Source organism: Puma concolor, chromosome B4, assembly GCF_028749965.1.
Source record: "Puma concolor isolate L17-30 chromosome B4, mPumCon1.1.hap2, whole genome shotgun sequence".
Taxonomy (NCBI): Eukaryota; Metazoa; Chordata; class Mammalia; order Carnivora; family Felidae; genus Puma; species Puma concolor.
In genome coordinates, this window is record NC_141673.1 from 40,145,946 (window position 1) to 40,171,863 (window position 25,918).

The 25,918-nt window shown below is 35.9% G+C and overlaps 1 protein-coding gene across 5 annotated transcripts in view; it reads right to left on the reverse strand.

Moving 5' to 3' along the window:
- The window catches only part of SYT1 (synaptotagmin 1), a 563,462-nt gene that overhangs the window by 433,242 nt on the left and 104,302 nt on the right, over positions 1-25,918 (reverse strand). For 3 of the 5 annotated variants that reach the window (XM_086712751.1, XM_025926620.2, XM_086712749.1), the window contains exon 2: positions 4,742-4,862. The exons of 1 other annotated variant lie outside the window; for it this stretch is intronic. The gene's annotated coding sequence lies outside the window, so the exon portion shown is untranslated. Of the gene's footprint in view, positions 1-4,741; positions 4,863-17,332; positions 17,418-25,918 lie in introns of all 5 variants that reach the window. One more of the 5 variants, XM_086712750.1, reaches the window with a different exon arrangement.

Sequence of the window (25,918 nt, forward strand, 5' to 3'; positions counted from 1 at the left end):
AAGGGTCTGCCTCTTCACTAACGTGGAATCACCATGAGAACAGAAACCTGGACCTAGGGCTTAGAAAAGTGACTGGCATAAGAAATGCTTAAAAAAAATCACTGTTGGATAAATAAGTGGATGAACTCGGGCTCCATGGTAGACAACGTTTTTTGGGCCAAGGGAGAGTAGAAGACAAAGACATATTAATTGAAAAGTGTAGAGACCATCAAACAAGTTTATATATGAAGATAATAGATTATGTTATAGCACTGGTCAGGCAGTTTTGACGTATCACTTCAAGAGGGAAAGGGGGAGAAAAGCACTTGGGAGATACACACAAGGTTGGGTAGTGATATCATTGGCATCTTATTCAGCTCAGGTTTTCATAACAGTTTTTGAAAGATGTAAAATAGAGATTGAGATAACTCAACACAGGCATAGGCAGTCCTAAAACTGGCCTTTGAATGTTGTCAATGCTCCCTCTTATCCTTTGTTCTTGTTTCTTGAGAATGGAATGGAAAGGGGAGGTTACTTTACATTTAAAAACCCCTTTAATAAGCTTTCTTCAACGGAAAAGAAACTATTTCCTCCCTCCGCCCCACCTCCCCCAGTGGAATATTCAGAGTGAAGAGAGATTTGAGGAACCTACATGATGAATTCTCTTATGCTTCAATGTAAATAGTAATAATAGTAGAGATTCGGGAAACTTTTCTTTTAGACAGTTTCTGAAAATTTGAATGGATGAATTATAGGCCTTTTTTTCAGGATGGCTTTCTAATTTTTTTCTTCTTATACCGCAAATTAGCCTAGTAGTGAGGTTTGGATCAAATAATTTTGAAATTATTATATTTTCTTTAAATGGAGAATTTTAGCCATGAGAAAATATTCTGCTTTCCACCTCCAACAGTTGTTCTTTTGGTTAAATAGAAGTAAAGGGGATTCTACATTGGGGGCCTCTGAGACCTCCTTGACATACAAGGAATACAGACAAATACACCCTCATTTGGGCCTTATTCCCTGGATTATTCATACTCCTGGTCCTCCATCCCCAGGTACAGTAGCTTCCTATTCTCTCAAACCATTCAAATTTAATGAATAAAAAAATAGACAAATAGTAAAATATAAAGTACTAAAATTCAACTAGACCAAAATATTCTTTATAGTCTAATATCTAGGCTAAAGGTAGCTAATACACAGTGAGCATACAATAAATATTTGGTGAATTAAAGAAATAAATGCAGCACAACAATAAATTGGGTCCACTTGGTGCTGACCTTTTTGAAAGACACAGAGGGTAGAGCTCCTTAGAAAGCAGAGTTCAGTAAAGCCTTGAGTAGTAGATTAATTCAGAGGAAAAGTCATTGGTAGAAGGCTGTGAGCCTCACCAGTTCTCTCTTCCCACCATTTCTTCCAGCCCTCTGAATTGAGGATTCATGCTCTTTGTCTTTGCTTAAACACTGCCTCTGTTCATCTGCTTTCTAAATGAATGTATATGTCTGTATTCATTTAAAATAATTGAATACACCTGTTCCCCTGAGTTACAAACATAACCACGAATGACTATCCTTTCTATTCAATAGCTGCTTAGGGACCCATACTTGAGACCATTTTGCCTCTCATGCTATAGCTCTACCCAGCATTTCTTCCCTCCATCACCTTTTTCCCTGTTTCAGGAGAATGAGGCTCATGTTGTCACCATTTTTTCTGTGTTTTAGAAAAAACCCTACCTTCTCTTTCAACAGTCAAATTTGCTTTCCTTTGGAGCTGTTACTCAAAGTAAACAAGATTTTCAAAACTATATTATTGAATTGGTTTAATATTTTGGAATCATAGCGTATTGTTTTGTTTCCTACTATTTTTTACTTCAAAGCTCTATTTTTACAAATCACGATTTGACTATAATTTTGTGGTGTTCAAAAAAAAATTAAATCTGAACATCTAACAACATTTATTGCATTGTTTTTGTGTGAAAATGCTGTTAGAGTCCCAAATATTTAACTCACAAATTAAGGTTTTGAAGCACAATCTTATTGATGTTAGTGTCTGCTTAAGTTGTAAATGTGATCTTTAAAACTACCTGAAAACCAGGGTGCTAGGTGGCTCAGAGGGTTAAGCATCCAACTCTTGACTTCAGCTCAGGTCATGATCTCATGGTTGGTGGGTTTGAGCCCTGCATCGGGCTCTGCATTGGGCTTGGCACAGATAGTGTGGCACCTGCTTGGGATTCTCTCCCAGCTCTCTCTCAAAATAAATAAATAAAGAAACTTAAAATCTAGCTGAAAACCAAGAATTATTTTATTTATAAAAGGATTCTTATGAATTTGGGAAACAAATTATCCAATCATTTTGGACATATTTGTAAACTAAGTATACCTGAAAGATTTTGAGAGAACTGAAAGCTCACCTAATGTTTATGACTTTTTTTTTTCTTTTAGACCCTTGTCTCAGTGGAATCTATCATGTAGGAACAAAGAATTAATTTCATTGCTCAAACACTCTCTGTCCTTCTCCTACTGGTTCTACTGTTGCTTTCTGCTCTCATCCAATGGCAGATGTAACCATAAGCTCTCTCTTTTCATGGCTCAGAAGACAATTCTTTGTCCTCAACTCCCACTTAAGTGTATAAAGTTGGCAAACAAGGTATGCTTTGTTTCCACTAAAAAAAAAAAAAAAAGTATGAGAAAATTCTCTTACTAAAATGAGACATCATAGAAATGTTCACTTATGAATAAATGGGAACCCTCAACCCAAAAGGTTTAACTTATTTGCATCAATAAATTGTATTTTCAAACTTCAACACCCATAGGAGTTGGCTCAATGGAAACCATAACAAAAGTACATGTTGGAATTCTTAACAAAGTGGTGCTTATTAAACATATCCAATGGTGAAAGAATAACTTGCTACTCAGCAAGCTTTGTGAGACTGAAGATTCAAATGAGAAAATAATGATTGCACAAATTATGAATTTAATACTTTTTACTATTATACACTTATTAGCAACTTTGGAAAGCTTTTAAATTAATAGAAATTCATATCCTTGACATCCCTAACACTGATTTTTAAATTTCAATATATTTAATATACATATGAAAGAGGAAATAAACAGTCTAAAATTCCTTGTACAGTCTCAGTAAATATAAATATGTAGGAAACAATTTCAATGTTTTATTTTTGATATCAATTCTATTTTTGACATCAATTTATAATGGTTTCCTTTTAGTTGTTTCCTTGCTTTCAAATTGTAGAGTAGAGGCTCTTAAACTTTGGAGTTGATTGGAATCATCTGATATATATATATTTAAAATGCTGGTTCTAGAGCCTGCTCCCAAAGATTTTTATTTAAGTCTTCCATAGAACCCAGAAATAAATGTTTCTGTAGGTTGGCTTCAGGTTATATTTTGAGATGTTTCTCAAACTAATTGTTCATAGAAGGCATTAAGGAAAATAAAACAACTGTTTTATAACTGTATGGTAAGAATCATGCTGCCAGAAAATCAGCAAATGTCCTTCATTATAAAGTTATTGAAATAGCCATTATATGTTCGCACTGTGACAATTATTTCCCAGGAAACTGAAGTACTTGTGATGTTGGATATATACCTTTTCAGAGCCACTTTAAGAGTCCATGTAAAGAAATTATGAGAATTAGAAAAAAAGTATGTTTGAACAGTAACAGCTGTAATCCTACCCTGAAGTTTCATACTGTATGAGACACAGGACAAACTTTTAGTATTGACTCAGTTCATTCTGAAAAGGTGAAGGTCTTATGATTTATTTAATAAGTCCATGAGTTTATAAGAGGTGGTTTGCTCCTATGTAATTTTAGTATTGGTGACCTATTGTAACCAACTTCCTGAGGAAAAATGAGTAGAGAGGCAATATCTTGAGTGAAATAAAGTCCTGAAGACACAGTCTCCTACTCTGACATCCGTTCTCTTGTATTTGATGATAATAATAGGAAAGGCAATTCTTGAGGAATCCAGAACTTCAGTAACACGGGCCTCCAAACAATGATTAGTGAGATAATTTAATCACTCCAATTTACTTCACAGATTTGTGTTTATGCCTAGTGACAGTGTGTTAGAAATGACTTAGACCAAAGAAGCAATGTGATTGGTTAATGAAGAGTCTAAGCATTATAATTGAATTTGATGGAATTCATTAGTTAAGACATTCAAGCATATATTTTACAACCCCGATTATGTACTCTAACATATGTAATCGTCACAATGTGATACATGTACTTCGTTGTTGAACTAGGCACATATGAAAGAGGAAGACATAATATGGCGCAAAGAAATGTCAGCCTGACACAAATCTTGCCTCCACTCTCATCCCCTTCCCCAATACTCTTGCTGAAATATCATCTGTACAGTAAGGCACAAAAGCACAGAGGCAGATGCCACGGCATATTCTTTCAGAATGCAAGGCTGCTCAAGATCATCTACAGATAATGAACCATGACAACTGCAGATTGGATGAGGTACAAAATGAAAGGGAGAGAAAGCACACATGTTATATAAGGGGCCAGTGCCCCCTCAAGTAAACTAGCACTTGAAGGGCATGAGTACTAGTAATAATTCCCACAGATGTGAAAAACACTAATATTTCCTTTAATATCCCGGGACACTTTTTAAGGGAAAAACCCCTCAATCCCCTACACAAATGTGTTTTCCCCCCTCACCTGTCACGATATATGCACAGGGATAGAGGGATACATCAACAAAACCTATCAAAGTTTCTGTTTTTTCCATATACCTTAATCAGGCAGTTGTAACACAATGTCGAGGAGTGAAGCAAGAGGTAAATGGACAGCCTTCCAATCTCAATCCCGGCGTTTGTCACTCCAGCTCTTGCTGGGTCTCGTTTTTCTGTTTTCCTTTGAGAGAGAAAATAATAGAAATAATCCATGAAAATGCTGGCCTGCAACTCTGCACTTGCCTTTACTCCTGATGGGGGACATTGACTTGTGCTTATGTAACTCATTCATTATTCACGCTCTGCTCTGGCTTCCTCAGTTCCTGCTTGTGCTAGGTGCTCCAGGCTAAGAACCAGTAAGTATGAATCATGCTGACATAAAGAAAAATCTAGAAAAATAAATGTTTCAAGAAAGCAAGGTTTTTGTTTTTTTTTTGTTGTTGTTGTTGTTGTTTTTTCTTTTGCATTTCTTCTGACACATTCTCTTCAGTGGCATTGGTCTATTGAGGAGAAATAGCTTGGGCTGCCACTGAGGAGCCCAGTGGAATTACCAACCGCAGGGAATTATCTCTAAGCAATTCACACTTTGTTTTGCTAACAAGACGCCTTGTTAGGATACTGGAGTGCTATCCTTCTCTGGCAATGTTCCCCCACCTTTCAGAATTATTGAAAAGCTAACTGAATCTATTTTGATTTGTGAATCTCTTTGTAAGCACCAGCAGCTGCAGCAGTGCTAATAAAAAGGGAAAGCATTGCTATTTACCTAGGAAGGACACTGAAATACTGCACATACAAAAGCAACCGGGATGTGGCAGAGCTCTATGCGATATTTTAATAGTTCCCTTCCTTCCTTGCTTTGTTCTTTCCTCCCTCCCTTTCAACCCTCTTTCCCTCCATTCTTTTCTTCCTTTTCCTGTTCTCTTTCATACACTTCTAATGCATTTGTCTATTCTTTGACATAGAGCAACCTATTATATTTCAGGTCATTAAATAATGACTTTAGAATATGAGATCTCAAAATACTTAGCGAAGGAGCCTAATCCTTTCACATCCATAGAGACACAAGTAGGGAGACTTTGTTATCAGCTGGATCTTCTGGTACCAATTAAGAAGGGAGCCTTTGCAGATTCCAGTGGCTGTGATAACCAGTCAGACCATTCTGCTCCCTTTACAGTTTGGGTTTTAATTCTCCAGAGGAAGCTAACATGGCAACACCCTGTTATTTGAGGATTCAAGTTTTCCTACTACAAGAGAAATGAATACACAATCCCCTGCAGCTTTCATTATATTCTGAATAGAATTTTATAGTTCCTCAGCAGTTATTAAGGAGTCCTATTTGCCAACTAATGGACCTGAATGGTTCTGGCATAAATCCACGCAAGAAAATCTTCTGAAGGTTTATTGGGCTTGGGAAAACCTTTAGTCCTTGGTTTGAAGGAATAGATGCTGCATCAGAGAGCATTATTTCCTCAGTGGCTTCTGAGCTCCATTTTGCCTGGCCAGGATAGACAACAGAGTGTGTATTCCAGCTCAGGAGGTTTCCAATATAAGTACTTATTTATTATCTGTGATTTACTTAATGAATATTAATTGAGCATTTAATATGAACCTTATTTTTTGGTCAGGTCTTAGGATAAAAAAAAAAAAGATAGTTTCTTGCCTTTGAAAGAGTTAGACAAATTCAGAAATAAAACAATTTATCATTATCTAAATTGATAAGAGCCACAATGGAGATTTAGAATATGCTAGGTGCTAAAGAAGGATTCTTTCCATTCTCAAGGAGAATTCTAATTTTTCATGTAGGAAATATTCCTAACACTGTGTGTTTATGCTAATATGTGTGTGTGCCCTTTAGACTGCTAGGCATGAGGTGATCAAACAGTCAAGTCCTGGAATTGTTTAATGATTTACACAACTGTGGCTTTTCATAACTGGATCTTTTTTCAACAATGATTCCAAGAAAAAAAAAATGCCCACTAGAAAGCATTGAAAACCTTTCTCCCATAGCTACAGATCCCAGAAAGTATCTGATTCCTTAGAGAACATGGCCACCAGAGTCATTTGCTATATGTTGGAGAGCACACATGAGTTAGCAATATACACCCACTCTGGAAGCCAAATAGCAAAGATTAAAAACCATCTGTCATTGAGACTCTGAGCCTGCAAGCAAGCAAGCAGTAGACTTCCAGCAGAGTCTGGGGCCAGAACAGTGTGTGACACAGATTTAAAAACACAAGATTTGACCAGAACCATTTTTTCAGTCACAGGGTTTCAAAGGTATTACCAACCCTCACCAGAACCCACTTTGCCACGTGTTGTAAACCAGAGCTATGTCTTACGGCAATTCATTCTTCCTCTCACACTTTTCTAAGTGCTCATTTTGTGGCAAGCAGGGTGCAAAGACACCGAAAGTAAGTTGGCAAAGGAGAGAAGCAGCTGTGCCTAGGGCCCCCCCCCCCCCCTCACCCCGTGGAGCCCATAGGCTAATCAAGGAGACAGATGATAAATACACAAGTGCCTATGTCATTGCATAATTGGAATTGTAGTAAGTTCCTAAAAGGACAGGTAAAGTTGCTAGGCAAGTGACAGCCGGGAGTCTCATCCAGAATTGGCTTCCATGCAGAAATCACATTTAAGGATTAGCTGGATTTGGAGGTGGAGTGGGGTAAAGGGGTAGACTCAAGGTGGAACAATATGTGTGTTAAGTCCTGAGGCAGAAAGGAACTTCTCATGTTTGAGAACAGAAAGAGGTCAATGTGGTTGTAATAGAGTGGGCATAGAGAAGCATGGAGGGTGTTAAAGCTGGAGGCAGGGAACCATGAGAAGCCACCGAAAGATCTAATCCTTTTAGTTCCTGTTCAATAATAGAATAGGGTAGATGGGGATATTTATCATGATTTAAAACAATCTACCTAGCCTCAGAAGTAAAATTTATCATTTTGACTTAGGAATTACTTCTCTGGCTCACTGATGTTAAGTAGGGTGATTTGTTTTCTTTTAAATAATCCTGTATTTTCCTTCCTAGTACTTATTACTATACATATATGCTTGCTTGTTTCCTTCTCTTGCCACCACACCTCGTCAAAAATCTCGGAGAGCTACAGCTTTATTTATTTTTTCACTTTGGTTCACTGATAAGTATCTAAGGCCTGGGACATCATCTGGTATAGAATGTGTAGATGAATGGATAATTCTGAACATTGCCTCCCAGATGCTAGCAATCAGCATTTAGTTACTTTCACGTGAGGTCACCTTCACATGGTAACACCATGTGTTCTTGGTCATATGTCATTAAAAACAGTCTTTAGAGTTGTTGTAACTTATGGGAAAGGTCTAAATAAAACCCGTTTGGGTAAAGCAAATGTATGAAAAATAAAAGGTGAGGAGGTTAACATGAAAGCATAACACATTGTCCTAACTAATGTACATCTCTTAGACTGCAGTTTGGTCAGTATAGACTAAGATCCAATCATTTTTCAGCAAACTCTCTATTTTCATAGAACTATAGATTCTTTGGTTATTATTGGTTTAGAGATGGATACAGATTCTCTTATACTCTATATTTGGCAGTGGCAGTATTTTTAATTTATTAAAATTTATTAAATTTAAATTTAAATTTATTAAAATTTATTAAAAAATAAATTTTAATATATATATTAAAATATATATATATTATATATATATATTTAATGTTTATTTTTGAGAGAGAGAGACAGGGAGCATGTGAAGGGGGGGGTGGAGAGACAGAATCCCAAGGAGGTCTGTGCTGTCAGTGCAGAGTCCAACCTGGGGCTTGAACTCACAAGCCATGATATCATGACCTGAGTTGAAATCAAGAGTTGGACGTTCAATCGACTGAGACACCTAGATGCCCCAAAGATTATATTCTTATGGCACAGGTATAAATTAATAAAAGTTTGTAGACAGGCAAGTTATGAATTTTAATGGACTGTTTCTGCAGAGTGAGAGGTTTCTTAATGTAGCAATTGTTTTCTTCTATTGAACATATGTACTATAAATTTTACTGGGTTAGATATAAATTGCCTTAATATACCAAACATCTTAAATAATCTAGAGGAACATGCTTAAGATACGGTTGTCTAAGAAAACCTGCCAAAGTTATTTGCTTATGATGACTTTAATTTTGACTTATGTATTTTCATTTTTTTTTGTAGTATAATTTGTGAAAGGCTAATTTGAGTCTTGCTTTTATACGGAATATTAACTTTATAATAGTCAATGTAGGTTCAAAGGTTCAGTAAATCTTTGTAAAGAAAATATAAAAGATTTGTTTATGATGCATTCATTACCATGGGTTTTTGACCTTACGTATACGCAAATCACAGACAATACACCAGTAAGTTACCCAAAACCTAAAAATTTAAAAGATAATGACATTCAAATATCCCTTGTGCCAAGATGCCCGAGAGAATATTTGCTAGAAGAATCCTCTCTGCAATGGACAAAGGCAAAAAGTAGGGGATGAAGTATCACAGATAGGCTTTTACTTGGCACCGTTCAAGTGAAAAAAATTTTTTTCCCAGTGAAAACAATAATTTAGGTGAAAATGTTTGCAAATTGTGTTTGAAATATAGAATTCAAGCATACTTTAGGGATTATGTGGTTCTTGGTTTCATTACCTATTGGTGGAGACTACAGGCCCAAGAAGTCTGCAAACTCCCTAAAATACTAGGTAAAACTATATTTCTGTACTTGTTCATTTATGCCGGATTCTCACAAGAAGTCAGTAATTTCCCCCCTAAAAATATTCGGCACTGGAAATTCACTTGTCCAGGCAAGCTTATTAGTAGCATAGCGGAAGCTGCCACTCATGTCTTGATTCTCAATCCAAGGAGGGAAAAGTGCCTTTTTCATCATAGACTTCATATTTCCTTGTTATAGCACATGATCCAAGTCAAGCCTACATGGCACTTGACTTTTCTCTAGGAATATAGAGTTAAAACAGCTTACAAGACTTAAACAAGTATTTGCTCTATTGTTAGAATTTGCTTGCTTTTTGGTAAAAATGGCAGGGAGAAGTCCTTGTACCATATTCGTCAATCTGAGATGAAAGCCACAAAAATTTTTATGCAATTTTTTTCTTTTGAATCAATCAGAAAAAGTGAGTTTCAACCCCTGGCTGTCTTGTTCGATTTAATCCGCAAAACAATGCCCTCTACTTTCATCTTTTTTTTTTTTTTTCTTGAAGTCTCAACATAGAATACACTATGAATTTTAACAACCTGTTTTTGTTCAACTGATTGCCTTCAGTTTCTCTATGCGACAAATGAAGATATATTTGCAAATATATATATATATATATATATATATATATTCAAGATTTATTTTAAATTATTCAAGAGGTTTGGACTGCTTTATAAGATAAATTTAGTTACGAAAGGAATCTAAAGATCTGCTAAAACTAGCCAACATGCATATGATCCACTGACAATTGTTAGTGGTATATTAATTTCCAGATACCTAATAAGAGCAAAAATAGTAACAGTTGACCACTGTGGCCATATAGGTGAACTCTGCTCTGAAGTGAAGGTAAAAGTTGGGAGAATAGATTTAGGAAAAAGCACACGGCCTGGAAGGTATATGTTAAAAATGCATTATTAAATACAAATATAGGTGTGTGTGGCAGAGAGAGAGAGAGAGGGAGAGAGGTACATATACGTATAAGGCTGTATGAGTATACACAAAAAGTATTTTAGGAGATTAAAGCCAAAGTAATTAATTCTACAGCATTTAGTCACAGTCTCAATTTAGCAATAATTCTTGGATTGAATAAACAGAGAGATTAAAAATGTACTCTGCACAGCAATCAATTGCTCCAGTTCCAGCAGACTCTCTGATATGTATGAGTGGAGCGGGGAAAGAGAACAAACCAGAATTTGTATGCAAGGTTGGAAATCTAGAGATACAAAATGTAGAACCAGAAGAACACTGACATATTCTTAAGTTTTCTTTAGTTGCTTGTTTCAAAAGGTACTCTTTTAATAAATTTTTCAATAAGGCATAATCATTAACATTTATGCTGTTTAATAAATTTAAACTTTTAAATAGTTTGAAATAACATTTGCATTGTTATAAATAACTATTACTATTTTACTATGAATTCAGTTTAAGAAAAAATAAATGGAATCTTTTTAAAAAATTTTTTTAATGTTTAGAAAGACAGAGACAGAATGGGAGTGGGTTAGGGGCAGAGAGAGAAGGAGACAGAATCCGAAGGAGGCTCCAGGCTCTGAGCTGTCAGCACAGAGCCCAACATGGGGCTTGAACTCAAGAGCTGTGAGATCATGACCTGAGCCGAAGTCAGATGCTCAGTCAGAACTGACTGAGCCATTCAGGCACCCCCTTTCTTGTTCTTTAAAAAAAATTTTTTTTGAATGGAATCTTGTATAAAAATTTTTGAGTAATATTTACCATAAAGGAGTAAATTGATCTTTCAAAGACTTATTTTTGGTTGTCATCAGGTCTGTCTTCAGACAGCTTGAATTCAAATCCAAGCTCTAATACTTCCTAGCCATATTTCTCAATTTCCTCATCTAAAAAATAAAAAAAAAAAAAGGATGTAGGAACACGTGGGTGGCTTCCTCGGTTGAGCATCAACTCTTGATTTCAGCTCAGGTTATGATTCACTGTTGGCCTTGAATTGAGTTGGAGGCCCATGTGGGGCTCAGTGCTGACAGCACAGAGCCTGATTGGGATTCTCTGTCTCCCTCTCTCTCTAACCCTCCCCTGCTCACACTCTATTATCTTTTTCTCTCTCAAAATAAATAAACATTTAAAACATTTTAAAAAGGATATAATAATTCTCCAGTATTATTGCTGAGAGGATTGGATAAATAATTCAATTAACATATTAGCACATACTAAGTCCTATTGGGTTAGCTATTGTTAGTGTTACTATCATTATTGATAAAATAATAATAATTGTTATTATTTTGGGAGAGAGAGACAGAGAATCTAAAACAGGCTCCACTCTGTCAGTACAGAGTCTGATATAGTACAGAGCTCAAACTCCTGAACCTCGAGATCATGACCTGAGCTGAAACCAAGAGTTGGATGCTTAACCAAATGAGCCACCAAATGAGCCAGGTGCCCCTAAAATTATTCTTTTGAATATGAAGTTAACACAAATTCAGATTTGAAAACACAACACCCTACAGGTTCCCATTCTTAAATGCTGAAATATAATTACGGTATATCGAAGTGTACATCATTGTACTAATTTTTATTTCATATTTTTTATGTACCTGACATATATTCTTATGTTACATCTAAGTCTCCTGAGGACAAAAATATCATTAACTTTTCCCTATCTCTTGTCTTCTGTCTCTCCTGTTTTTTTTTTTTTTTAAGATTTTATTTATTTGGGAGAGTGAGTGAGTGAGCGAGCAAGGGGCAGGGGAGGGGCAGATAGAAGGAGAAAGAGAGAGAGAATCCCAATCCACACTGCCAGTACAGAGCCTGACATGGGGCTCAAACCCACGAACTGTGAGATCATGAGCTGAAATCCAGAGTCATCCAAGCACCTCTCTTTTTTCTTTTATAGCAAGACATATTTATTGAGCACCTAGCTTGTGGCAGGCACTTTTGTAGGTCTGAAGTGGAAAGGGCAAGCAAGACAGATAAAACCTCTGCCTTCATGTTGCTTAAGTTCTTGTAAAATTCAATTAAAACTCTGTTGCTCTTTGCTAAATTCAGTATCGATGCCAATGTTAGGAGCACCAAATACAAAAGTAAAGACATAATATTTTAGAAAATGTATTTCAATGCAAGTGATTGCAAAAGATGTAAACTTTCATAACAAAGCAACAAAATCATGAAAAATTAACTACAGTAATGAAGGTGGGTATACTGTTGGTAGAATGGCTATATATTATCTTCTGGTAAATTTTAGCTTTTTTTCATGTAAGTAAGCACTAAATAAATTAGATTAGAAAAGTTTATAGTGGAGCCACAATAAAAGTTTTTAAATTTATGGAAAGGGCTGTATACTTTGATGAAAAAAGATTTTAACAATAAATTAAATTTTAAGAATTTTTAAAGTGTATTCTATAGTATAATAGTTTATTCTGAACAAAATATTTAGCACATCCTCCATTTTTATGTCCTATTATCAGTGTCAGAAGGATCCATATATGAGAAAACCCAGACACAGCAAGTATAATGCAATAGAATAAGGAAGTCTCTATTGAAATAACTTGTTCATGTAATAATAACCACAAACTTTGATTCTAAACTTCGTAAATTGCCTATTTTTAAATGATCTATCTTCTATTTATTCTTTGTATAAAGATTTTTTAAAAGCTCAATTAATGACTGAACCATTTGTTCATAATACAGATAAAATTTTAGAAAGACTAACACTAAAGAGCTACTTTACTTTCATGATTTTTAAAATATATACATATAAATCAGTGAAATAGGTTTATTATGAAACATCTTAGAACTTTAGGAAATACAATGTAAGATGTGAATAATTACCTAAACTTACTATAGTAGAACATATCTATTTCAGTCTAAAGCTTTGTAATCAATACAGTGTCATGTACAAAGAGATAATATCTCTTGGCTGAGAATCTTGGATAGTTAAGTTTATCTAGTGATGTCTTTGATCTTCAAGCCTCAGGTTTCTAACATGTGGTTGAAGGCTAGTGGATTGTTTATGAAGTCCTTACTATCCTACAAGGAAGATAACACTATCGTTCCCGTTTTACAGATGAGAAAACTCAGAAATAGAATATTATATAACTTGATCAAAGTCATACTAGTGAGAGGTGGAGTTGAGATTTAAACTCCATCTATCAGGCTTTTAGGCTAATGCTCAATGATATGACACTGCTATATTTCTCAATGTATGGCCAAAAGATAGGAGTACCTACCTAAATTGGCTCATGTTTTATGATACAGCTGAAATAGTACAGGATGGGCATAGTATGTGGGTGATTTATGTTAATCTAGGCAGAGTTTTATACTTTATTTTCCAACACAATATGCCCCAAACTAAAACCAGCTCCCTCAGTCTTGTTTCCTCCATTTCTCATTTGGTCACGTGTTCATTCATTTATTCACTTAGGTAGAATTTGTTGACATACAATGGGTTAAACACAAATACCCTTCCCTCTTTCTGTAACCAGCCACAAGTCTATCAATTCTTTCTTCTTCATGTTTCTAGTAGCAACTTGCCTTTTTCTCTCCCTTTTGACCATTAATAGATTGAAACCAACTCAGGTCTTTATCACTGGATTACACCACCACCTCTGGAATAATCTGCTACCTACAATCTATTCCTACACAGCAATATCAGATTAATTTTCCCAAATACTTGAATATACAACAACCATTATCAGCAGAGAAGGTACCAGTTTAAAGAGCAAAAGACATGGAGTCAAGGGAAACTTAGAAGTTTTCTCCCTGAAGATAATCTTGATCCCCTGCCCACACATTCTTCATAAAGTATCCAGTGAAAATGCAAAGCTAAAAATGCAAAACTGATGAATTATGTTACTTCCCCATTCAAAATCTTCAAGGCTCACTTTTTCTCTGAGGCTATGTCTTAGTTCCTTATGCTTAAAAGACTATCTCTTGGACCCTGCCAACTTCTCCAACCTCGTTTCCCCATGCTTCCCCTCAGTTGTTATGTCCTGGTCAAATTGAACTTCTAGAACAAGTCAACCCGTTTCCTTTAATTTTCATGGGACAGCTTCCTTTTCCAATTCTTTACTATGGTCTCGCTGGACTTCCTGGCCTTATCTACCATTCTGTCGTCCTCGGTCTTCTCTAGACACATGGGCCATTCTCTAAATCTTTCCCTGGATATTTGCATGGCTTATTCCCTCAGTTTAGTCTAAGAGCCCCAAATAGACTACTCTTCTGTGGACCTTGAGTTAAAAATCCTACTCTTTATCTATTTTCTACCAGTTTACAAACCAGTTTAATGTTCTTAATACTACACCAAAATTTTAATTCCACCTTAACTATCCTTTTAATCATATGCTCAGCTTTCTCCTCTCCACTGTAATGCTTTAATAGTAAACTTTTCTGCATTTACTTCCATATAGCTTTTAAATCTTTAGCAATCTGGCTTCCCCATTCATTCTACTAGTCATGAACCTCATGACTGTCAAATCCAACACCAGTTCTCCATTTTTGACTTCTCCACATCATTGAGATTGGTGAGGACCATTTTCAGGATATTAAAGCTTTGATTCTGAATTAGTGTACACACTGTGTGTGTGTGTGTGTGTGTGTGTGTGTGTGTGTGTAGTTCAGTGTTTTATTTACGTCTGTTTCTGCTTACTCTTCCTTTAGCATATCCATGTTTAATTCCAAGGTTTTCTCTTCAGCTCTCCAGTGCTTCTATATTCTAGCATATACTCCAGTATTTTCAAATATGGCTGCTTTGCAGACTATCCCTAGCATTAAATATTTAGCGTTGGCTTCTTTACTATACCCTAGACCCAAATTTCCTCCTGATGGCTATCTACTTATAAATGTCCCCCTGGCATTATGAAACCCCCTAGCTGTAAGTGAAATGTTGAGTACTTCCCCACAGCTTTTCTTATTTTGTGTTCCCTAACCCAGTATTTGATAAGAAAATTTAAATTTATATTTGACTCCACCTAATTTCTACTCCTACATCTGATTAAGTGTCACATGTTATGAATTGTTCCCCTGAAACGTCCCTGGTATTCTTTCCCTTCTATTCTATCAGCCCACTAGCTAATACAGGCCCTTATCATGTTATTGCTTATATGTGCTTTAGCTTCATAACTGATGTCTTCCCTTTAATATCCTGCCACTTCAGTACAAGCTCCACATCTCTCTGCCCTCTAGCCTTGCTCTCGCTACACTTATCAGAGCACTTTGTACTGCTATTAAAAGACTTTATTTTTCCAAATACTGCAGTTGATTGCATTCACGTCTGTTTTTGCCATCAGATTATTAATTCCTCAAGGGCAGAAGTGGTATCTTAGCCCCTTTTATATCCTCCATAGTGTCACCTTGCCCACAGTATGCACTTAATAAATGTTTGTTATATTGAGATAAGATATGTGAGAAAAAACAATTCAGTGAATATGTCATCACTATACAAGGCTTGCTGAAATGCTATTCTCTACTGGGACATAAGAAAATAACACCATATCATTGTTCCTAATAGTCTATGCTCAATATTGGCTAATATTTTATTTATTATCTTTGGTATTTAAGTTTTAGAATAATTGTTCAGTAGCATACTGGAAGAATTAAAGAGAGTAGAAGCATATATTGACTTAGTATTCATGAAATACAAAAATCAATGATTATTTCACTTAAATTTATCTCAATACCTCTGTATAAGACAATGCTTTTAAGAACACTAACCTTCTTGAGTTTTTTATTTGTGTAAAAAGAAAACAGGAGGAATTGTCCTTTTCCAGTATCATATCCAAAAGCTATAAAAAGGAATTAATTCATATGCTTGAATTGTGATCATACTTCTGGTTTCTAGCTAAGGCTCTATAAATAGGTAGGTGACTTACCTTGTCAACGTTTTTATTCTGACTTATCTGAAACAAGTAATATGATGGACGGATTTGCCATATATGTTGTAAAAGCTAAAAATGTGTTGTAAAAGCAAACTATTCTCTATAGATTTCTCAGAAAATAAATCAGCAAGATGATGTAATATAAAGACTGTGGATCCTTAGAATTAGACAGACTTAGAGTTGAATTGTGACTTTAACATGTACTAGCTCAGAAGTCTTGAGAAAAAATTTAAACTCTTGAGTTTTCTCATTTTTTTTTTTTTTAATTTTTTTTTTTTCAACGTTTATTTATTTTTGGGACAGAGAGAGACAGAGCATGAACGGGGGAGGGGCAGAGAGAGAGGGAGACACAGAATCGGAAACAGGCTCCAGGCTCCGAGCCATCAGCCCAGAGCCCGACGCGGGGCTCGAACCCACGGACCGCGAGATCGTGACCTGGCTGAAGTCGGACGCTTAACCGACTGCGCCACCCAGGCGCCCCAAGTTTTCTCATTTTTAAAATAGTGATAATGGCACCAGTCTTAGAGTTATAGGAATAGAATAGATAAATATGCCAAATAATTAAGATATATAAATGTTTAGTGCTCAGCACATGCTGGTTCCTTTTCAGTATCTTGTCTTTCAACAGAACAGTAAACAGACAAAGTAAAAAAATATGACCTCTGAATTAATAAAGTGTTCATTATATTCATTTTTTCCAAGAATATTTTTTGATGATCTACTAGATTCCAGGCAACATGGTGTCTTAAACAATAGAGTATAATATGGTTAAGACCTAGAGCTGACACTAGAGCCCTTACTATATGTGATCACTGGTTAGTGGCTGATCTCATTTCTCACCTGTGATAATCATTTTAGATGTTAAGTAGCATTAGTACTAGATATAGATTTGAGGGGGAAATGTACTCGATTTCAACTTAAGTAGCCTCTATTTGAAATACCAGCAGGTTAACCAAGCACAAATATCTAGTAGGAGGCAGGAATAGAGGATTATAGACTAGGAAAGTAGTGGTCATGTCCGGTTTGCTCACTATTATATTCCCCTGTGCTCAGAATACTGATCAATCAGTAATAAGAACAATGACCACAAAAGTAACACAACACTTACCATGTGCCAGAATCTGTTCCAAGGATTTTACATATGTAGTTCATTTAGCTCGTATAATCATACTATGGAGTAGGTGCCATCTTTTCTGACAAGAAAATGAGGCACAAACATATTAAATAACTACTTCAAGGTCACACAACCAATAAATAAAGCTGACATTTGCACCCAAGCATTTTGACTACAAAGCCCATGCTCTCAACTATTCTCCCTAATCTGCAAAACTAAGGAACAAAGAACAGATTGGGGAGCTAAGGGTAGAGATTTGAGATTGTTCATACATAAGTGAAAACAACAGAATCAGAGGGGATAGCTGAAATCTCCGAAGGATCTATAAAGAGAAAGAAGAGAAAATGGCTGAGTATCCTTAAGGAACACTAACGTTTAATCAAAGGAAGATGACTGTGTTGGAGGACAAAGGAGGAGAAACTTCTGGAAGTAGAGTGTGTGTCAATAAGTTAGAGATTCAAAATATATCTCTTGGAGAGGTATTTCAGAGGCAGAATGAGAGAGGACACCGAATGGGGAATGGAAGAGAATGTACTGGTATATCATGACACAGAGAACAGGCAGAGCAATACTTTTCTGTGTGTGCTGCTAATTGTTACTCAGAGGACATTAGTAGTGTGGGACATGTAGCATATAGATCAACTAGCATTTTCAGGAACTAAAATAAGACATCTCTTACCGACTTAAAAAAATCCCAGTGTTTAATTCCTAGTTTCTAAGAAGTAAGTCAGACAATATGTTTTTTTCAAGATGGTGGGTAGCTAAAATATAGAAGGAGGTAAAAGTGAATAGTAAATTCTTGAAGGATTTGAAATTATGAACAATATTTTAAAGTTTAGATACAAGATTAGGAAAAATTTGTCATTTAAGATTGGGTCTCATTTCCCTTTTATCTAGTGCAGGTGAAAGAATTCCCCTCCACAGAATATCAGAATTTATGGGCATTACTAGTAATTAATAATAAAATCTCATCGTTATGTCAGAAGTGTATAGAATTCTAAATTCTTCATTTGGTAACAACGACCCTGTTACATAGAAAGTCCAGTGGCTATATCTTTCTTTCTTCCACCTTAAGAACAGAAGAAAACTCATCAGGGGCGCCTGGGTGGCGCAGTCGGTTAAGCGTCCGACTTCAGCCAGGTCACGATCTCGCGGTCCGGGAGTTCGAGCCCTGCGTCGGGCTCTGGGCTGATGGCTCAGAGCCTGGAGCCTGTTTCCGATTCTGTGTCTCCCTCTCTCTCTGCCCCTCCCCCGTTCATGCTCTGTCTCTCTCTGTCCCAAAAATAAATAAACGTTGAAAAAAAAAAAAAAAAAAAAGAAGAAAACTCATCAGCTTTGGGGCCCAAACATTTTTTTTCCAAAGGAATTCTTTTTTTTCTCACAGCTCCTCATTGTAAGCAACTTAAGCTGTTGTGAGAGGGGACTCAGGCAATTGCAGAAGATTAATATTGTAAAGCATACATATAGGTATGACCATAGTTTCACAACATCATCTTCATAGCACAGTACAGCATGCTTACTGTTGTGAACATTCATATAGATTTGATAAGTGCACGCCGTTCGTTTTTGGATAGCTAAGTTTTGAACATTATCTCAAAATCTCCCAGAAATTTTAGAGAGGATATATGAACTTCCTATCCTTTTATTGTAAATTAACTCTAAACCTGAAAAAGAACATAGTAGCAGACAAAGGACCTGTTTTTCCTCTCTATTTTTAAAAATTCATATACATGAATTTGAATTAAAAAGAAATTGAGTTTGTACTTTATTTTAATGCACAACTAATTCATATAGAGAGGAAACTAATGAAAACAGTTCAAATTATCCTTTAGCACAGAGCTTCTGAGAAAATATACATTTAATTAATGATTCATTTTTTTTTCATTCATACTACATATATTTATGGGCACTTACTATACGTTGGGATCTAAATTATAATTAAACATTAGTTAGGCAAGGTTTGGAAGGGAAAGTCTTCCAGGGTGATGGTTCAGCATGTGCAAAGGTCCTGAAGTGACTGTGCTTATAACCAAGGTAGTTGAACCACAGAGAGCAAAGGGAGAGAGGGGAGCCATAAAGTTGGAAAGGTAATGAGAATACGTATGTCATAGCAATGATTTTAGACTTTTTTCTTGTACTTTATAAAATGATCAAAAAACTTTGGTCGGGGGGGAGTAACTTGATCAGAGTAGAATTTTCAAAACACTGCTATGGCATGGTGAATAGATTTCAGAAAAAAAAAAAAAAAACAATAGAGAAGTTATACATTGCTTACTTCCAAACGAACCATATCCACTGTTCTTATAAGCCAGTTATTATTTTTTAAAGTTTTAAGGACAGCTTGCCTTTAGAATATCCTATATAGATTAGGACTGAGAATATACATAGGCCAGCTTCTCCCCTTCCTCCCCCCCCCCCCCCGCCACTCACATATATCCATTCATTACATTTTTATAATCTCTTTGCAAAGCTGACCTATTGGCTCGATGTAGTAGTTAGGTCTTAAACTTTAAGCTAGTTTTCTGGTAGTGACGCTCAATTTTTATCAATCATTTATAGGCTACACAGGATAGGCTTGCATGGAGGAAAGTAAACGTAATTCACTTCTGGAGTGATTATGATACTAATTATAATACCAAAAAAGAATGCTCTTGAGTCATTACTGTGTGCCAAGCAGTGTTCTCAACACTTTACCTTGTATTGTTATTTAATCTTTGTAAAAATTCTCTGATTCCTATGTATGCATGATCTAGTATATAACTAACCTCCTTGAGACTGCCTAAATTATGTGACTCAAATTTTTGCATGGACAATTCATATCAGCACAGTCCAAATGTATGAAGTAAGCAAAACCAAATTAATAAATCTCAAAATTCCCTCCCGCAAAGGGAGAGAAATTCTATAAAACAACAAAAAAACCACAATCTGATACTTTGATCTCAATAAACTTTTTAAAAATGTCAATAATTTCCTCTAACAAAACTATAGGAATGTAACAATATTACGTTTTGTCTCTGGTTCTGAGGAATATAAGAGTCAAAAGGTTTTACTATGAAGTTACTCAAGTATGGCATCAGGGACTTGGTTGAGGGGATGTGATAATTTACTAAATATGGCATGCCAAGCAGAAAAGATGCATTCATTGCCTCACTATTATTCTCGTTCAATTATAGAACTTACATCTTCTGGAAAAATGACTGTTTTATCTGGTGCTAGGTGTCCTTCTGCCAAAATAGTTTTCAAGTTACCATTAGTGATACATTAAGAAGTGCTCATTAAAGTAATGCAGCCTTCGCCTACCTTCTCATTTTTCTTACATGACATACTGCCTGTGATCCAGAGAGCAGACTACTTTGGGACACATGGTTGTAAAATTAACATCTCCACTTAGGAAAACAAAGGGGATACAATCAACATCTATAAAGACACAAAGGCAGTCGACTGGGTCAACATGAACTTGATCGCAGCAATCTTGAATCACTAGAATTTAAGGGACTGACAATTGTTTAGAGCTTGAAATAGCAACCTTGAGACAACAGCAAATACTGAAATTCCACACAATGGGCATTTCGAGTATAGAAACACAGAACTCCAGAGAGGTAGAATGAAAACAGAAGAATCTTGGAAGAGAACTTCAGATAGTTAGTAGATGACAAATTTATATGGGGCTACAAAAATTAGAATTCCATTGGTTTGTACCGCTTTCTGCCTCCACTACCTGTTCCTTAGCCAGTATGTGGACACAGACACAGACCACTGGGCTAACAGAAATTTTTGCAAATCAAGTATAAACTAATATATTTAGTTCTACAGGGAAAGACATAGCAGGTTATTCTTTAAAAATTTTATCTAGCCTACTTTTCCTCATTTGAAATTCTTCAGAAGTGTGCCTCATTCCACATCTCACCGAAACCATCCCTAACCTTACTGATCTAAGTGAGAGTCACTTCTATATACTTCAGAGCATCCCATGACCCTCTCCTAATGTGATACTCATGCCACTGTTCCGCACTGGCATCTTTACTTGCTGGTCTTTTCCAGTAGAGTGTGATGTCCCAGAGGCAGGGAGCATGTTAATACATCTGTTCGTTACACCTAGCTCACACACTTTTTAGAACTACATTCCTCAGAAAGAGAACAACTTCATGTGGCTCCCTGATCATGATAGAACATTCAAATGCACTTACATTTCCAAAGGACATGGAAGCATTTTCAACTGCTACCTCACCTCTCCACTGAGTCCCTCCCAAGCTTAATGCGGTTGCAACACAGCCATCTATTAGTCTGAAACAGGGTAGAACCCAGTGGCATTCTGTGAGGGGCACATGCTTTCTAAGGAAGCCCTGACACATGAGCACCTGGGTGGCCCGTGGGTTAAATGTCCAACTCTTGATTTTGACTCAGGTCATGATCTCACGGTTCGTGAGTTCGAGCCCCTGCTTGGGATTCTCTCTCCCTCTCTCTCTGCCCCTCCCCTGCTTGCTCTCAAATTAAAAAAATAAAAAAATAAAGCCTTGACATCTGTTGTTCTGTAATAAGAATAGAGTCTGTATGTTTGATTACTTCTTTTTAGGAGCCTCTTGTAACAACTATCCACAGAATTATTGCATCTCTTAACCTCTCTCGTTTGTATTCATGTAAAATAATCTCTTTAGTGGAGTATAGCCTCATTTACATTTTAAGGTAGCAGCATCAATTCATAAGCGGCATGTTTGTAATAACAGATGGGTGCAGAAGGATTAAGGGACATTTGAGACACAACAAAATCGGTATTTTTATGTAAGGAAGCTTTTTAATTATAGTCACTCTTTTTAAAATTTTTTTAACGTTTATTCATTTTTGAGAGACAGAGCGTGAGAGGGGGAGGGGCAGAGAGAGAGGGAGACACAGAATCTGAAGCAGGCTCCCAGCCTTCAGCACAGAGCCCAACGCGGGGCTTGAACTCACAAACCTCAAGATCCAGACCTGAGCCAAAGTCAGTCACTCAACCGACTGAGCCACCCAGGCACCCCAAATTATAGTTACTCTTAAGTAAGATTACTATTTCAATAACTCTAAACATTTAAAAATATTTATTTGCAGTTACATATAATTGTACTATAAATACATTTATAATCTATATGTTTAATAAGAAAATCTTTCTTCTGGCTGATTCAATACTTCTAGAACATTCCCTAAAAATTCCAAAAAAATGGAGCTTCTATTAGATAACACACACAGCTTTCTATCAGCTTGTAAAAAAACAAATTAACTGAATAATTTGCTGAAAAAAAAAACCTGAGAGAATAAAGTTTAAAATTAGCATATTATAAGGATAAATATTTAAATATAAAATAATTTCACGTATATTATGTACAATGGACCCTTTGGTCCTAAAAATATTTTCCTCAATTGATAAGAAATGGATCTTGAATGTTTTCACACTTGCACAAATGACAGAAAATGAGATTATAGCATAGTGTTCTTTCTTTTGTTTAAATGATAGCTGTGAGTAATAAGACTCAATCACTAGAAACAATAATTCATGCTATCCTGAATGATCTTTGCTGTGTGCCTGAACTTGCCCGGTAGGGACTAGGTAAGAATTGTACCATGAGAATATAGAAACAGAACAAATGTCAAGGAAATGACTGATAAACTTCTGCTGTGTTTAGATTTGTGAAATAAAGAAGAATTTGAAGTACCTATTGATTCCTTGGTTTCCAAGTGACAGCTCTTGTGTGCAGTGATTTTGTTGTGGTTTGGAGTTACCTGGGCCTCAGAAGCATAATCCATTTATTGAAGGGTACTTGGAGAAGGGAGATAAACCTTTATCTCTAACTGTAACTTTCTTCCCAAGGAAAGATGAAAGGTACACTCAAAAGTGGCTTTTCTTTTCCTTGGAAATTACAATTTGAACAGAATTCGAAGAGGCTGTGATCTCAAATGAAGCTATGTAAGGATTTAGGGGATAAGAGAGGAAATTGAGGGAAAAGAAATGTCGAAGTTGTTTCTCATGATGTTTGAAAATTATCTGAATGCTAGAATATACATAAAACACAGGTTGAATAAATTAAAGTCTTATATGATTTTGTAACTAAATACAGTATAATGTTACTGCTTTTTCATATTTTGCAGGATCTCTGTATTTATATATTTGGGGAATATTTTTTAAAATAACTTATAAGACAAAGATCTTTTGTTTTGTTTTGTTTTGAGCATACATACAATCTTGCAAATTCATCTGAGTCAAAGAAAACATGTAGTACATTCGAGTCAGTTCAGTGTATTTTGACTCCCAAGAAAAGCAAAGAACATAGGCTTTTTATTTAGAAAGATGAGGATCCAATTCTGGCTCTACCCACTTACTGGCTGTGTGACTTAATCATTACATAGTAACAAAATACAATAATAAAATCAACCTCACAACGTTTATATTAACCTCAATGCTTGAAATATAGTAAGTGTTTCAGCAAGTAGTAGTATAAGAAAGTAGGAAATTTTTCATTTAAATAGAAAAGAAAACCCTACAAATACCTGTTATTCTTCCCCATAATCAAGGTTTACTGTCATATTCTCCATTAAGTTGACAAGTGATAGGTAAACTATGCAGAATGTTTGTCCATTGGTTTCCCTCAATCACTGGACACCTGGTAGGACTGAGCATATCTAACCTTTGGCAGTAAATCTTTCAGTGACATTATGTCCCTGGTCCTCTGATACAATGACCTGAGGGTAGAGTTCATGGTCACTCTGTTGGACATTTTCATTGAAAATCACTGATCTGAGATTCCTACTTGTTTTTTCTCTTTTTAGTCAGGAAAGGCTCTGGGGTCCAGATGGGTTTTCATGAGTTTTTAAAAACCAGTTAAGCAAGTGTTCCAAAGAAAGGAGGCCTGTTAACACATTTAAGCAGAAAACCATCAAAAATGCTGAGAATAGAAGCAGTCCCTACAGATAAGAGAAGGAACACAATTATGAAGCGTTAAGAATTGATACGCAGGATGAATTCCAAAATAATTTCATAATTCCAGGATTCTTATATCTGAATACCACCAAGTCATCAGCAGAAGATTTTTGCTTATCAGTGAAATATAGTAGTATTTCAAAAGAAAATTATCTTATACAGAGCCTGCTACAAAAGGTGAGGGGTTTTTCACCACTTGTTCTACTTATACGTTTGGTTTTCTATTTTAATTATTAACGAAGTAGTAGATCAGCAGTGTTTTAGTAAGGCAAAGCCCTGATCAGTGATACTGAAATCGTATTTAACATGCGTCAGCCCATGTGGATAATGCATGCAGCTCTATAACAGCTGCCAGTTTCCATAGATCATACGTCCAGGTGATGACTGTCCTCTCGGACCATGTCACTCTTCAACCTCGTCTCAACTCCTGGGTTTCCCACAACTGTACCTTCACTGCAAGAGCCTTAATATCAATATTATTAGCCCTTAAAATTAATCACCATAAAATAGAAATAAAATGGAATGACACATGTCATTCAATACCATTCAACCACCACTTGACAGGAGCCAGGCACTGTGCTTGTTATGTGGGTGCAGCTCTGCAGAGAGATGTGCTGCTGGGCCACATACAGTAGGCAGATGACACTCAGCAGAGCAAAGGCGGAGTTTGATTAAGGAAACATAATTGATTACAAAGTACAAAACAGACTTACTATTAGCACTAGTACAATGGCTTCTAATGTTGTTTATCTAGCTTATTTAACCATTATTAGTATTTAGCAAAAAAAAATATTCAAGAAACTGATTAGCTTTTGACTCTCATGGCCTTTATGATCCTGAACAACAAAATCTTTGAAGGTATCTGTCATTAAAAAAGAGAACCAAAAAAGCCTCCAACTTTCTTAGTAAACTGTGATGCTGAGATAACGTTCCACCTCCACCTTATAGAATCATTATTTTCTCCATGAAAATCTAAAGGGAACCCATCATAATAGGAAAATTTGATTAAGATGATAATCTGTATATTCTCAGAATACCATAATTATTCTTTACTAATTAATCTACCGACTCTACAAGGTCACGTCTCAATAAACATCATAATCTTACAACAAACTGCTCTTAAAATATAGAATCTATGGGCAAATGTCATCACCAGTCATTCACTTTAATAATAAACTTTACTTTTGATGAGTATTTTAAATTGAAAATGATTGCCACCATTGTGTCAGATATTTGAGATCTGTCCTTTAAAAACATCCAAGTCTCCTGGAGTTTCCCTTCTAGCAAAGGGAGGGAGAGGGACATTAGCTCAGTTAATCCTCAAGGCAATTTGATGAGGTAGATGCTATTATTATCCCAGTTTTACAGATAAGAAAATGGAGGCTCAGAGAGATTGGATTAATTGCCCATCATAGAAATTACAAGTAGAGGAGCCAGGATTCAAACTCGGTCAGTGTGCCTCCAGTCTCTTTGACTGTATACTTTATATTAATACAGTATGTTGAACTGTTCCAAATATTTCTCAGAATGTTATTTCACTTGTGTGGAAATTTTTATTAAATACACACTACTAGCCACTTCATCAATGTTAGTACTCCATTGTTACTAAGGTACTCCCTCCCAAATATACTCTG